Source organism: Ruditapes philippinarum, unplaced genomic scaffold (assembly GCF_026571515.1).
Source record: "Ruditapes philippinarum isolate M1 unplaced genomic scaffold, ASM2657151v2 ctg4009_1_1_1_1, whole genome shotgun sequence".
NCBI lineage: Eukaryota > Metazoa > Mollusca > Bivalvia > Venerida > Veneridae > Ruditapes > Ruditapes philippinarum.
Genome location: NW_026864758.1, coordinates 69,074 through 80,981, shown reverse-complemented (window position 1 = coordinate 80,981; position 11,908 = coordinate 69,074). Strand labels below are relative to the sequence as shown.

At 32.0% G+C, this 11,908-nt stretch overlaps 1 long non-coding RNA gene across 1 annotated transcript; it reads right to left on the bottom strand.

The window, feature by feature from the left end:
• Nucleotides 1-10,495: 10,495 nt before the first annotated feature.
• Nucleotides 10,496-11,653, bottom strand: LOC132726718 (uncharacterized). The gene is made up of 3 exons (XR_009625239.1): nt 11,496-11,653; nt 10,997-11,137; nt 10,496-10,664 (listed from the first exon to the last, which is right to left on the bottom strand). It is a non-coding gene; the product is annotated as an uncharacterized LOC132726718 (long non-coding RNA).
• Between the last annotated feature and the right edge of the window lie 255 nt (nt 11,654-11,908).

Genomic DNA, 11,908 nt, shown 5'->3' with positions numbered 1-11,908 from the left:
CAACCAAACAAATATTTTATTTATTTCAAAGCTACCATCCTAGTCAACATGTACATTTCACAATTATATTAACATTTATGGGAGCGGTATATTCAACAAATAATATGAAACATACTCACTATGTAAATATTAGATTGAAATAAACAGCATAACAAAGACATTTATAAACAATTTCAATTTATCCATAGACAAAAATTAGACTGTAAATAATCTGTTGTACAAGTATTAAGGATGTTCATTTTTTTCAAATGTTTCTCAGTTTTCAAAAGCATAAATATTATTTCTGTAATTTTAAGAACTTTTTTGTGTAGTCTCTACGCAATTTTCGGCTCAATGATTTTTGCCAGAGTACTGGCTCTTTGATAATTTTTAAAGATGGTCCGGACTACTCCTCTCATACCACTTATGCAATTTAAATGAAATTTTAATGGATTGATTGGTAGCTCAATTTCATCTAAACTTTACAGAAATGATCAGTAACAAGTCTTTTTATGCATATCATCGGCTTTTAATGGTTCAGTGATTTTTGTGGGAGTTATGGCCCTTTATTTTTATTTTTAAGTTTGTTAAGACTACTCCTCTGATACCACTATTGCAATTTCAATGAAAAGTTACAATATTGGTTGTTAGGTCAAGTACTTGTGCATTTAACACTGGTTTTTCGCTCGAATGATTTTTGGCCGAGTTATGGCCCTTGAATAGTCAAAGTGCGGAAAGCACTAGTTGCGACGGACGTGAAAAGGGAATCGCATAAATGCTGTCAAAAAAGATCTATCATCAGCCAATCTGCACCAAGAAATTTCTATATTTACAAAGGGCAATAAAATTCTATTCCTACGTTTAAAGGGAGACACAGGCAAAATTTTCATTTCCTAGTTTTGAGTTTTTCAGTCATTATTCTGTAAATGCCCTCAAACTTAATATATTAGACAGTCACAGGAACAAAACTTCTCTCCATATAAAGAATAAAATTGTGGTTTCCTAACTTGACCCGCGTGGGTCAGGTTAGAGTGCTAGGATTTCACAATAGTTGTCACAGTAAACTCTGGAAACGTTAAAGAACATGTCAAATGAATGACTTAGACGCGTTTCATTCATACACTATCCATAATATTGTAACTTCAAGGGTTTGTTCAAGTCATGTGACTTGTTTTAAAACTATTTGGTGATTCTATTCGGGTCTAAATTGTGTTCAACATATATAGATATATTTACGCTTCAAACCCAAAATATTTAGAATTTAAACTTCAAGAAATGTCATTTTAGCGTGATTTGAGTACATAAGATCATTTTAATTTTTTTGTCATTATTTTGCCTGAATATCCCTGGGGCTTCCAATGGTGATCCCAAGACATGTATACGGTTTCATGTGAATGTTTTCTGTTTTCTTTTTTTCTTTTTTTTTCTTTTTTCGAAAACTGATTTTATATGTTTAAGTTTTAAATGAATACCACCAGTATATACATGTTGTAATACAGATTAAAAATATGGACGAGTCATCTGTTATAAAAGAGTTCAGTGAAATTACAATAGATCAGAGTGATATTAACCTATACGTTTATGAGTTTGAAAATAAAATAAAGAACGTTCTGGACACTCATGCACCTGAAAAAGAGATAACAAAAGTAATTAGAGGTCCTAAACCATGGTTCACTCCCAAAATTCTCACCCTTAAAACATCGACTCGGAAAGCTGAAAAAATATGGAGAAAATATCGTCAACCTCAAAAATATGAATCATTCAAAAAGTCTCGGAACAAGTACAATGATGAACTCGAAAAAGAGAAAACAAAAGTAATAAGTGAAAAGTAACTAATACAAAGGGTGATTCCAAGAAGCTGTACCAGTTAGTGTCTGAGTTAACAGGAACTAAATCAGAAAACCCAATGCCACCTGGGTACAGTGATAGTGAGCTCTCCGAACACTTTGCCTCATTTTTCATGAATAAAATAGAGAAAATATGTGATGACCTGAAACCATTTGATAAATTTGAGCCAAATACTAGAAATGTTCCATCTCTTCTTGCCTTTGATGAATTTTCAAATGATAATGTTAAAGAGCTGATAAATGAACTACAGACAAAATCTTGTGAATTGGACATATTACCGACAGCAATATCAAAACTATTCCTTGGAGAACTACTCCCAATTATAACAAAACTGGTAAACTTATCACTACAGCAAGGAATATTTCCAAATAAATGGAAAGAGGCTATCGTGAGACCACTTTTGAAGAAAATTGGACTTGAACTTGTATTCTCAAATTATAGACTTGTGAGTAATCTATCGTTTTTATCAAAACTGATTGAAAAAGCAGCTCTGAAAATACTAAATAAACATGCTGATCAGTATGACTTACTACCTACAAACCAATCCGCCTACAGAAAATACCACTCCTGTGAATCTGCTCTACTGCGATTAGTTAATGATCTGTTGGCAGCCATGGAAAAACAAGAAGTTACAGCGCTAATCGCGATTGATCTCAGTGCCGCGTTCGACACAGTGGATCATGATATACTCGTCGACGTGATACAGGAGCAGTACGGCGTAAGCGGTTCAGTGCTCAGCTGGCTTGATTCATACCTTCGTCCTAGGGGCTGTCGCGTGTGTGTCAACTCGGCGGTCTCAGCTTCACGACAACTAGAGTGCAGTGTCCCCCAGGGTAGTTGTTTAGGGCCTTGGCTCTACCTAACGTATGCGGGAACCTTGTTTGGCGTGATTCCATCTGGATTATCGGTGTATGGATTCGCTGATGACCATACTGCAACCAAACGTTTTAAACCGACTGAAGAAAATAGTGAAATTTCTGCAATCGCTGAATTAGAAAATGGTGCGATTGATATCAACAACTGGATGAACGCTAATAAACTCAAAATGAACTCATCGAAAACAGAATTCATAACATTTGGAAGTTCTCAACAACTCGAAAAGTGTCACCTAAAATCCATTTGTATTAACGGAGATAAGATCAACTCCAAGGAGTCCATTAGATATTTAGGCGCATTTCTAGACCAAACACTAAATTTCAAGGAACATGTCAAACGAAAGTGCCGTACTGCAATGTTAAACTATCTTAGAATAAAACGTATCCGAAAATACCTCACCGAAGAAGCAGCTGAAATACTAGTCATAGCACTCGTAATGTCACACTTGGATTATTGCAATGTCATTCTTTATGGTGTATCCGATTTTGAATTGAAAAAAATGCAACGTATTCAAAACATGTGCGCTAAGTTAGTTCTGCAACGAAAGAAATTTGACAGTTCAAGGCATGCACTGTTCGACCTTCACTGGCTGCCCATCAAATCTAGAATCGAATATAAAATTTTGACTTTTGTATACAATTGTTCAATCGGTCATGCTCCAAAATACCTTTCTGAACTCCTAACCAAACAAGTACCAAATACCCGACTACGTTCAGCTAAAACCTCTGAGAACTGCTACGTTATTCCATTTAATAAAAGAAAAACATTTAGTGACAGAAGCTTCGGAACTATTGGTCAAAAATTGTGGAATCCGCTGCCATTAGAGTTGAAACAATCTAAGAATATTGATGTATTTAAGAGAAATCTTAAAACACATTTTTTTTTCAGAAAGTTTGAATCACTATTTTAAAATGTGGGATGAGATAAACATGAGTAACGTATAACTGATGACTGACAGTGTGATGAATGTGCAATGTAAATGAATGTTTTATTCTTTTTAATCTATTTGTAATCAAATTACATGTATGTAAATAATCTTATCTCATGCTACATGTATATCAATCAGTTTTATCATTTTATGGTCTCTGCAATTTTTTTTAAATATGTTAATTGGAATTGTATGTAAAAGCGTTTATTTCATTTGATGTTGATCCACATATTCTTATGCATTCACAATTTTATTCTTATTATTTATATGTACTGTACAACGCCGTTGACTATTGTTAAATAGAAACAGGCGTTTAATTAAATAAAAAGTTTCAAGTTTCAAGATTGATTTGCTTGCAAAGCTTTAACCAAGAATGTTATAGCCTTAAAAAAGGTTATTTCTCTGTTAAATTTAGGAAATAGATATCAATTCTGAGTGCATTGTTGTAGAATAATGCACGGTTTGAGTTCAAATGCGTAGTAATATAATCACGAAGGCCGATAGGCCTGATTGATTAATTACAAAGCATTTAAACGAAAACGAAGAATTAATATCTATTTCCATTCTTACACGTCAAGATAAAATATTATTATTATTATAAAGTTGGACTTCATGTTTCGTGGATAAATTTGTTTTCGCCTCAGAGTTTCCAATAGAAACGTTCTTTAAAGGCTGTTCCAGTGGGTTGAAAAAACTGTCGTTAAATCTACCGGGATGTAGAAACATTTTGAGAATAACGAAATTTTGAAAAACGTTGATAAAACTTTGTTTGTTTACTTTATTTTACACTATAATTTTTTCAAGCGAAATACAAATTATTAAAAGTTGAAATAAATGTTAAACTTAACTCGTTTGCGACATTAAAATAGCGTACTTGATTTGATTGTTTGCGCGTTGCTGTTTGGCGCTTTATTGTGACGTCACGTAAACAAACTCTTTAAAACGTCTGTACAGCGTTAGCGACTGAATTAAAGATATTGGTGTTCGATTCATTTTCTTAGTTAGACCATTTTTTTTCATTCTAGATAGTTTTCAACAAATTCGACAAAAAAGTTTTTATTTATCAGATTTTTCAAAGAAAATGGCGCCCTCAATGTGAAAATACACAGGGAGATAATAAGAACGGCGATTGCATTGTTGTAGAAATAATGCACGCTTTCCGGCCTTCTTTGTTATATAGAAATTTTTCCGGTAGTGTGAATAAACTGTTAAATTCACGGGGTTCAGAGAGTAAACTCGATAAATCTTGGTTAACAACTTGTAAGGAATCGACTTCGTCTAGAATATAGATCGACTCAAGTAATGACAGAATTCATGATCACGAAAAAAGTCTTGTGGCGATGCTTTTTATTCGCTAATAATGTTTTTAATGTTATTCAACGGTTTAAAATAATAAATACAATGTATTGAAATTAACGAAATAAACAATATTCGATTTAATTGTTTTAATGACTTGTATGGGTCGTTTTATAGTTAATAGTTTGGGTATGAACTAATAATAGTTTTGACTGAAAAATGGTTTTAATCATATTTATCAAAAAATTGTGCCGGGACCCTGGAAAACACGGTCTCAGGACATTTACTGTCGGACATTATTGTTTATTTTAAAGTTTTTTTTTGTTTTTTCTTTTTAACAATTTAGTTATTCGCTAAATTTCAAATTTCCCCGAAAGTAAAGGGGGGATAATTTGGTCGTTGCAATTTACCCTAGTTCAAACTTACTCCACAGTACACAATGACCTTTTTTGTTGCCTTGGGACACATGTGTAATGTTATAATTTCCACTTTTTTTGCAAAGTTGAAAAAATTTGGAATCATATATAAAATATCTTAAACACATTTTACATAAAATTTATCAGGGTAGATGTTTGGTTTCAGATCATCGGAAAAAAAAAGGATTAGGTGGTCAGAAATTGGGGGAAACCCCCAAAAAAAAAAACCAAATTTTTTCCCTCGCCCAGACCTTTTACACCACAAATTTTTAAGACACTCCACCCCTCAAGACGCTTCAATATTGAATACATATAACGTTTCCCACATTAATTATTGTTCAATACCAAATAAAACTAATGGGGGATGAAATGTCTCAAATTTCTTATAAAGATTGGTGAACTTTCTAAGGGACGAAGTGTCTGCAAAAATTGCCAGGGGTCGGAGTAGTGAACTGTTTGTAAATCGGTCAGAACTTACTTTACTACAATATCATTAATAAAAATAGTGCTTCTACGTGGAGGATTCTTTATTTTAAAAAAATATATCAGTCACCACAAAAAGATATTCTAGCACATATTTTCCACATAAATGTTACTTCCTTATTTTTTACTGATTTTTTTGCTCTATATTAGAAAATATTTTCCGTTTCTTATATTTAATTTGTCGTTCTACTTTTTCTGCTTACGGCTTTTTCTTTTCTTTTTTTTTAAAACGTGTTTGGCTGTACTTCGGATGGGACCAGGTAGGACAAAGTAGTGCAATTATTACGATGATTTATCGTATATATGATATTCATTTGTTTATTTTATCAGTACGATAACTAAAAGGTATTTGCAATTAAGCTGGAACAAAAACGCTCTCAACATATTCCAACATTATGTGTTTGCTTGGTATGATTAAATATTGTACTTTTTGTTGAGATGTTATTCGGTTAGAGCCACTCTTTTCGATCGTTGATGTCGAAATTTTAAATGTAGATGACATAGTTCTGAATCCGCCTGAGGACGCTTCCTTCGCAAAATGGGTGTTGATAAGTTTTTCTGGACATTTCCTCTTATATCATAAATGCAATTTCAATTTAGCCTTAAAGAATTGATTGGTAGCTCAAGTACTTGCGCATAATACAAAGGTTTTCCACTTGAGTGATTTTAGACGAGTTATGGCCCTTGAATATAAAGGTTTTTTTGTGTTATCAGCTAAAAAGAAGCTTGTCTGGACTAATCCTCGGAAACTACTAATCAATTTCATTAAAACTTTACAGGAATTATCTAATGGTTCTATTTTTTAACATTTGTCCGGACTACGAGTACTTCTCGTATACCACTAATGCAATTTCAATGAAACATAATAGGAATGATTAAGCACTTGTACATACTACACGATTTTTCAGGTTGAATGATTTTTGGCTGAGTTGTGGCTATCAAGAGTGGACACATGTTATCACTTATCTATGGTGGCTGATTTGGTACGCTTTTGTGCATCTAGTTGGCACTAGCGATAACACGACAAAGCGGGTTGTCGGACTTTCGGAGCGTTGTCGTGCGGCGCGTTGTCGCGATGTCGCCATGTCGCTTGGCTTATAAGCCAATCCTTCAATTTGAAGCGAGCGACAATGTGACATCGCGACAACACGCCGCACGACAACGCTTCGTTTGTCGTGCCGCGCTACTAAAGACAGGACGACAAGACGAAAGTCCGACAATGATGGCTCTTTATATATCGCCAATGTCAAGTAGCTTTTATATCATTGAACACTCCCACGAACATGATGTTAGTCAATTTCCTCATACCGGTCTAAACATCAGGTAACAGTCTTCCATTATATTGATAAATAATGTATCACCATATAACGTGTTTAACAAATAAAAATTCCTAAATTTGGTTTATTTGAAATTCATCCGATTTTTTTTTTTTTTTTTTTTTTTTTTTTTTTTTTTTTCGTATCAGTGTGTGTTCTACTTGCCGTATTTATCTGGGACTTGAAATCTTAAATCCCAGGTATCAAAAATATTTATTTTTTTATTTGACATGAAAAAAATGCATGTAATATTACTATATTAGTCCCTTTTGTTACTATTTGTATATTTGTAACAATTATAATAATGAATGACAAAGACTTCATTTTGACTATTGTTTTGTATGTTCCAAAGAAAATACATTTAATATTCTAATCTCTAGCAAACCTACCAAAGTTCATGATGAACAATGTTTTTTGTCCTCCCATTTATCTGTGATATACAATTCTGGTAAAATCCAATTAACCACTGAACACTTTATAAGAATATCTAGTCATCAGATAGATGTCTACTAGTTCATCGTGATTTGCTGCATTTCTTGCTTTGACGTCCTTTGATGCTTTGCATGAATGCTTTTCTTGTTATATCATGATATACCATTTGCCGCGAAACATGCAAATAATATTTGAGAAGTAAAGTCCATGAAAGTTTTTGTTTTGGCTTATTTACATATAGATGTTTATTTATCATGGTAAGTTGTTGATATTTGTAGAAAATGAGCAGGATTATAGGTGAAAAAGAATATGTACATGCTTTGATATTTTTATCATCTTATATAACTGACTTTGTAGTGACACTGTTACAATATTGTCATGTCACATAACATTTACAAGTCTTGTAAGTCTTTTTTGTATTCAATGAAAATACTTTCCTTGATATGTTGGCATCAGTGAAAGCATATTGAATATTGAAAATTTGATATCTGGCCCCTCTCTAATGGACAGTGCAAACAAAGTATAATTATGCAAAATATGATTTACAAAACATTCGGAATAATGTACAATAGTACTTCATCTGAATAGAACATGACCCTTGCGTAGGAATGATTTGGTAAGGCATCTGTAATGAGCGCAATTTTTTGCGCGGAGCTTCTCAATTGCTGCATTGCAGCAACATTTGTACTTGTTCCTACTAGACATACCCGCATTAAATTTATTCATGTGATGAATGTCATTATAGTACTTTTTATCTATGTACAAAATTCATTTATTTCATGCTTTCCAGTGTTTTATTGTAATATATCAGATGATTATATTATGATAAACCACTAGGGAAATTTATAAAATATAATTTTCACTGTAGCCTGACTATATCTGAATGCGGATGAAAAGAAAATCATAACTTAATGGAATAACAGGCACAAATAAATGGCGTCATACGTAAATTTTGCTACTTTAGGAAAAGAAAGTCGATGTCACCATACATCATGTTAAAAATGTAACAAAATTAGAGAAATTTAACAGAACTATATTTCAAAATTGATGATGTGACGTCATAATGTGATGACGTCACAAAGGAGAATGCGCGACGTTACGCGGCAAAATCAGTAAAAATACTTAAAATCACTTAAATAGCATGAAATAAAAAGAAAATTTATTTGTTTTACATATTATAAGATTGAAATATATTTCATTCGTGAACACCAGCTTTTATATTTTTACTCGTGGCTACGCCACTCGTGAAAATATTGTATCTGGTGTTCACTCAGTGAAATTATATTTCAATCTTACATGCAAAACAAACAAATATCCTCTATATATTGTCATATAAAGGACATATTTACTGAAAGTAGTTTTCTGATTCAACGTTGTTTTTTTTTCAAAACGGATACATACTAGCATTTTTTTTCACATTTTTATTTCGCCAACGCTCAAGTTCTAAACTATGAGCATAACATCCATAACAACTATACATATTCCTTTATTTCCTGATAAGTAGATAATTTATATTTAATTCAGACTCGGAACAAGTTTTACCCAGACTAAGATACCCAGAGTAAGAAAACAGTTTTGGACTATTTCATACGTATAAAAACATTTTATATTCAAACAAAAATATTTTTCATTAACAGCAGTTTGTACATTCCATACATATGAAAAAACATTTTGATATCAAGGTTTTTCCGTCACTAAATTTATATGCCTTACGGAATTTAGTGATTTATAGCATATCATTTTTACAAGTCAATTTAAACATTGGAAACTGACCGCAATCGCCTATTACAGCTGTATTGCAGGCATATAATGGCACAGAAAGAAGTAAACGCATAATTATAAATTTGCTCTAGGCATTCGTGCGTTTATAAAACCAATATTACTGACATATATTAAGAATTGGAACAACTTCTGCACCAAACATTTTAAAGAAACAATCAATTTTTATGGCATACATTTTTAGATGAAAGTACAGTGAGAACAGAAACTCCTTTTTCTAGTAATACGATTTCTGATTTATGCAGGGACAGGTTAAGGAAAAGTAAAGACAACTACGACTAATTAACATTAATAAAATAGGCAAGGTTCATTAAAATTAAAACCTTTTCAATAGTCAAAACGTTAATCATCCTGATCCGTTAGAATCATTTAATCTTTATTGAACAATAATTGTTATAAAAATATTATTTTTATTTAGAAAAATGGTTTTATAAAGGTTTTATACGCAAATTTTTAAAATTTAAAACCCCCTCAGTGTGAAAATTACCAAATTTTATTTTAATATTAAAAATGTGTATTTTTAAAATTTAAATTGGAAAAAATAAAATTTTAATTGTTACACTTTCTCTCATATAAAAATTAAAACCAAAAATTTAAAATTAAAGTTATTTTCTTTAACTTTCTGTGCAACTTATTTTTAGCGTATTTTTCATCGCTTTACCTGCTGAATAAAATCATCTGCTTTGCTGCTCGTCTCAGTCCCAAAAAAAAGAGGGTATTTGCTGGGTTTTAAATCGAAAATTTATTATTTAAGAAGGGTGAAATTGACGCTTGATCAATATGGTATTTGCTTTCTATCTTTGGGCCCTTTTGTATTTTTTCCTATCCGGAACATATTTGTAACGTCTTCGTTTACCTTTTCACACAATTTGTCAGCCATTGTAAGAATAAGTGTTCTTGGGACGTCTAATGAAACGAAACATATAAATATTAAAATGTGTAAAATAATACTTCTCTATTTTATTAAACACAATTAAACCTGCAATATTTGTATTCGCGCGTATGCCATGGTAAAATAAAAATGTTTGAAGCTGATTTGTTAAAGATATTTAAATGATTTGACAAGATGATTATATTGTTTCAATTAGCCAAAGATATGTAAATATGCAATAGATCCAAAAATGAGACAAACATACGTTCTAATCGAAGCTTGCTTTGAAGTTGACCAATTTTGCGTACAAAAGCGTGCGGTATATCATTATAAATATCAACAGTGCTGATAACAAAGATCACGCAATGAATCACATCCATTGGCTCTGGTTCCTTTCGATAAAATAGACTCTGTGTTGTAATTGGACAGGCAGGATGAAACTGAAAAATAAAGGTAAGTAATGTGTTTTGACAACAATATTTAATATCATTTTCATTTTAGCAGATTGATTAAAACATAACCGCAACATAATTATAAAATATTATATCGTTAGCAATATTATAAATAATTCTGTACAGTTTTGAAGAACCTGCGAATTGAGCAAAATAGGTTCGTAATGGATTTTGACAAAATGTATGTGAGTTACTGAAAGGTCTTATTACAACACGCAATATTATATTAAGTTTAAACCTAACTTAAGCAAAATTGTAACGATAAAACTAACATTATCATTGCAATATCGTATTAAAATCGTCCGAAAATTAAAAAATACCTGGTAATTATTTTTAATATGACCCTTCACTAGGTAAATGAAGTCATCAATGTGGAATCCAACATCATTATTTGGCTCTATTCCCATTGTGTCTCGAAGTATAAAATTCTTTAAAAGTGTCTTTTGTTTGTATCCTTTGTACTAAAAATAAGATTTTAATTAAAAATCGTAATTCGGCATTAAAATACTACAATATATTGTTTGAGTACACGGGATATACACAAATAAAAGTACATTTGTAAATAACAAATGGGGCTGATTAAATTATGATGCATTTTTCTCTTACATTTCTCTCCTTCATTTTCTTGACAAATAGCAGTGATACTCGTGAATTTCGTTTTTTTCAACTGACAGAATTGATTCGGACATTCATTTTGTAAATATTAAAACTTTAATTCTTCTGAACTGAAAAATTGTGATAGATCATGTATGTTGGGATCATTTACTTAATATCACTTATTTTAAATACAAACACATAAGAATCCCATTACTGTTTTACCTCAATAGTATAACTTGATGCAGAGCTTCCAGCCTGGGCCCTTGAGACCTTTTTCCCTTCTCCAATAGAAAAAACGGCATTTATAAAAGATGATTTGCCAGACCCAATTGGCCCTGAGAGAAGTATATTTGGCGTCCCGTTTGGTTTGATTTGTTCTATGTCTGCAATGATCCTCTCCTCCAACTTGATAAAGATATATACAAGAGGGCCATGATGGCCCTGAGTCGCTAACCAGAAACAATTGCTTTTCAATGTTGGAAATTATTTTTCAAATGAACTTGCTGAAAGGCAAGTCCAGCTCTTTCGACAAGTTCATCTCAACTTTAACTTGCTCCTCTTGTAACTAACTTTCACAACACTGATTGTTTTGGAAGTTTTTTGTCTTCAAAATAAACAATAGTGCCACTAAGATG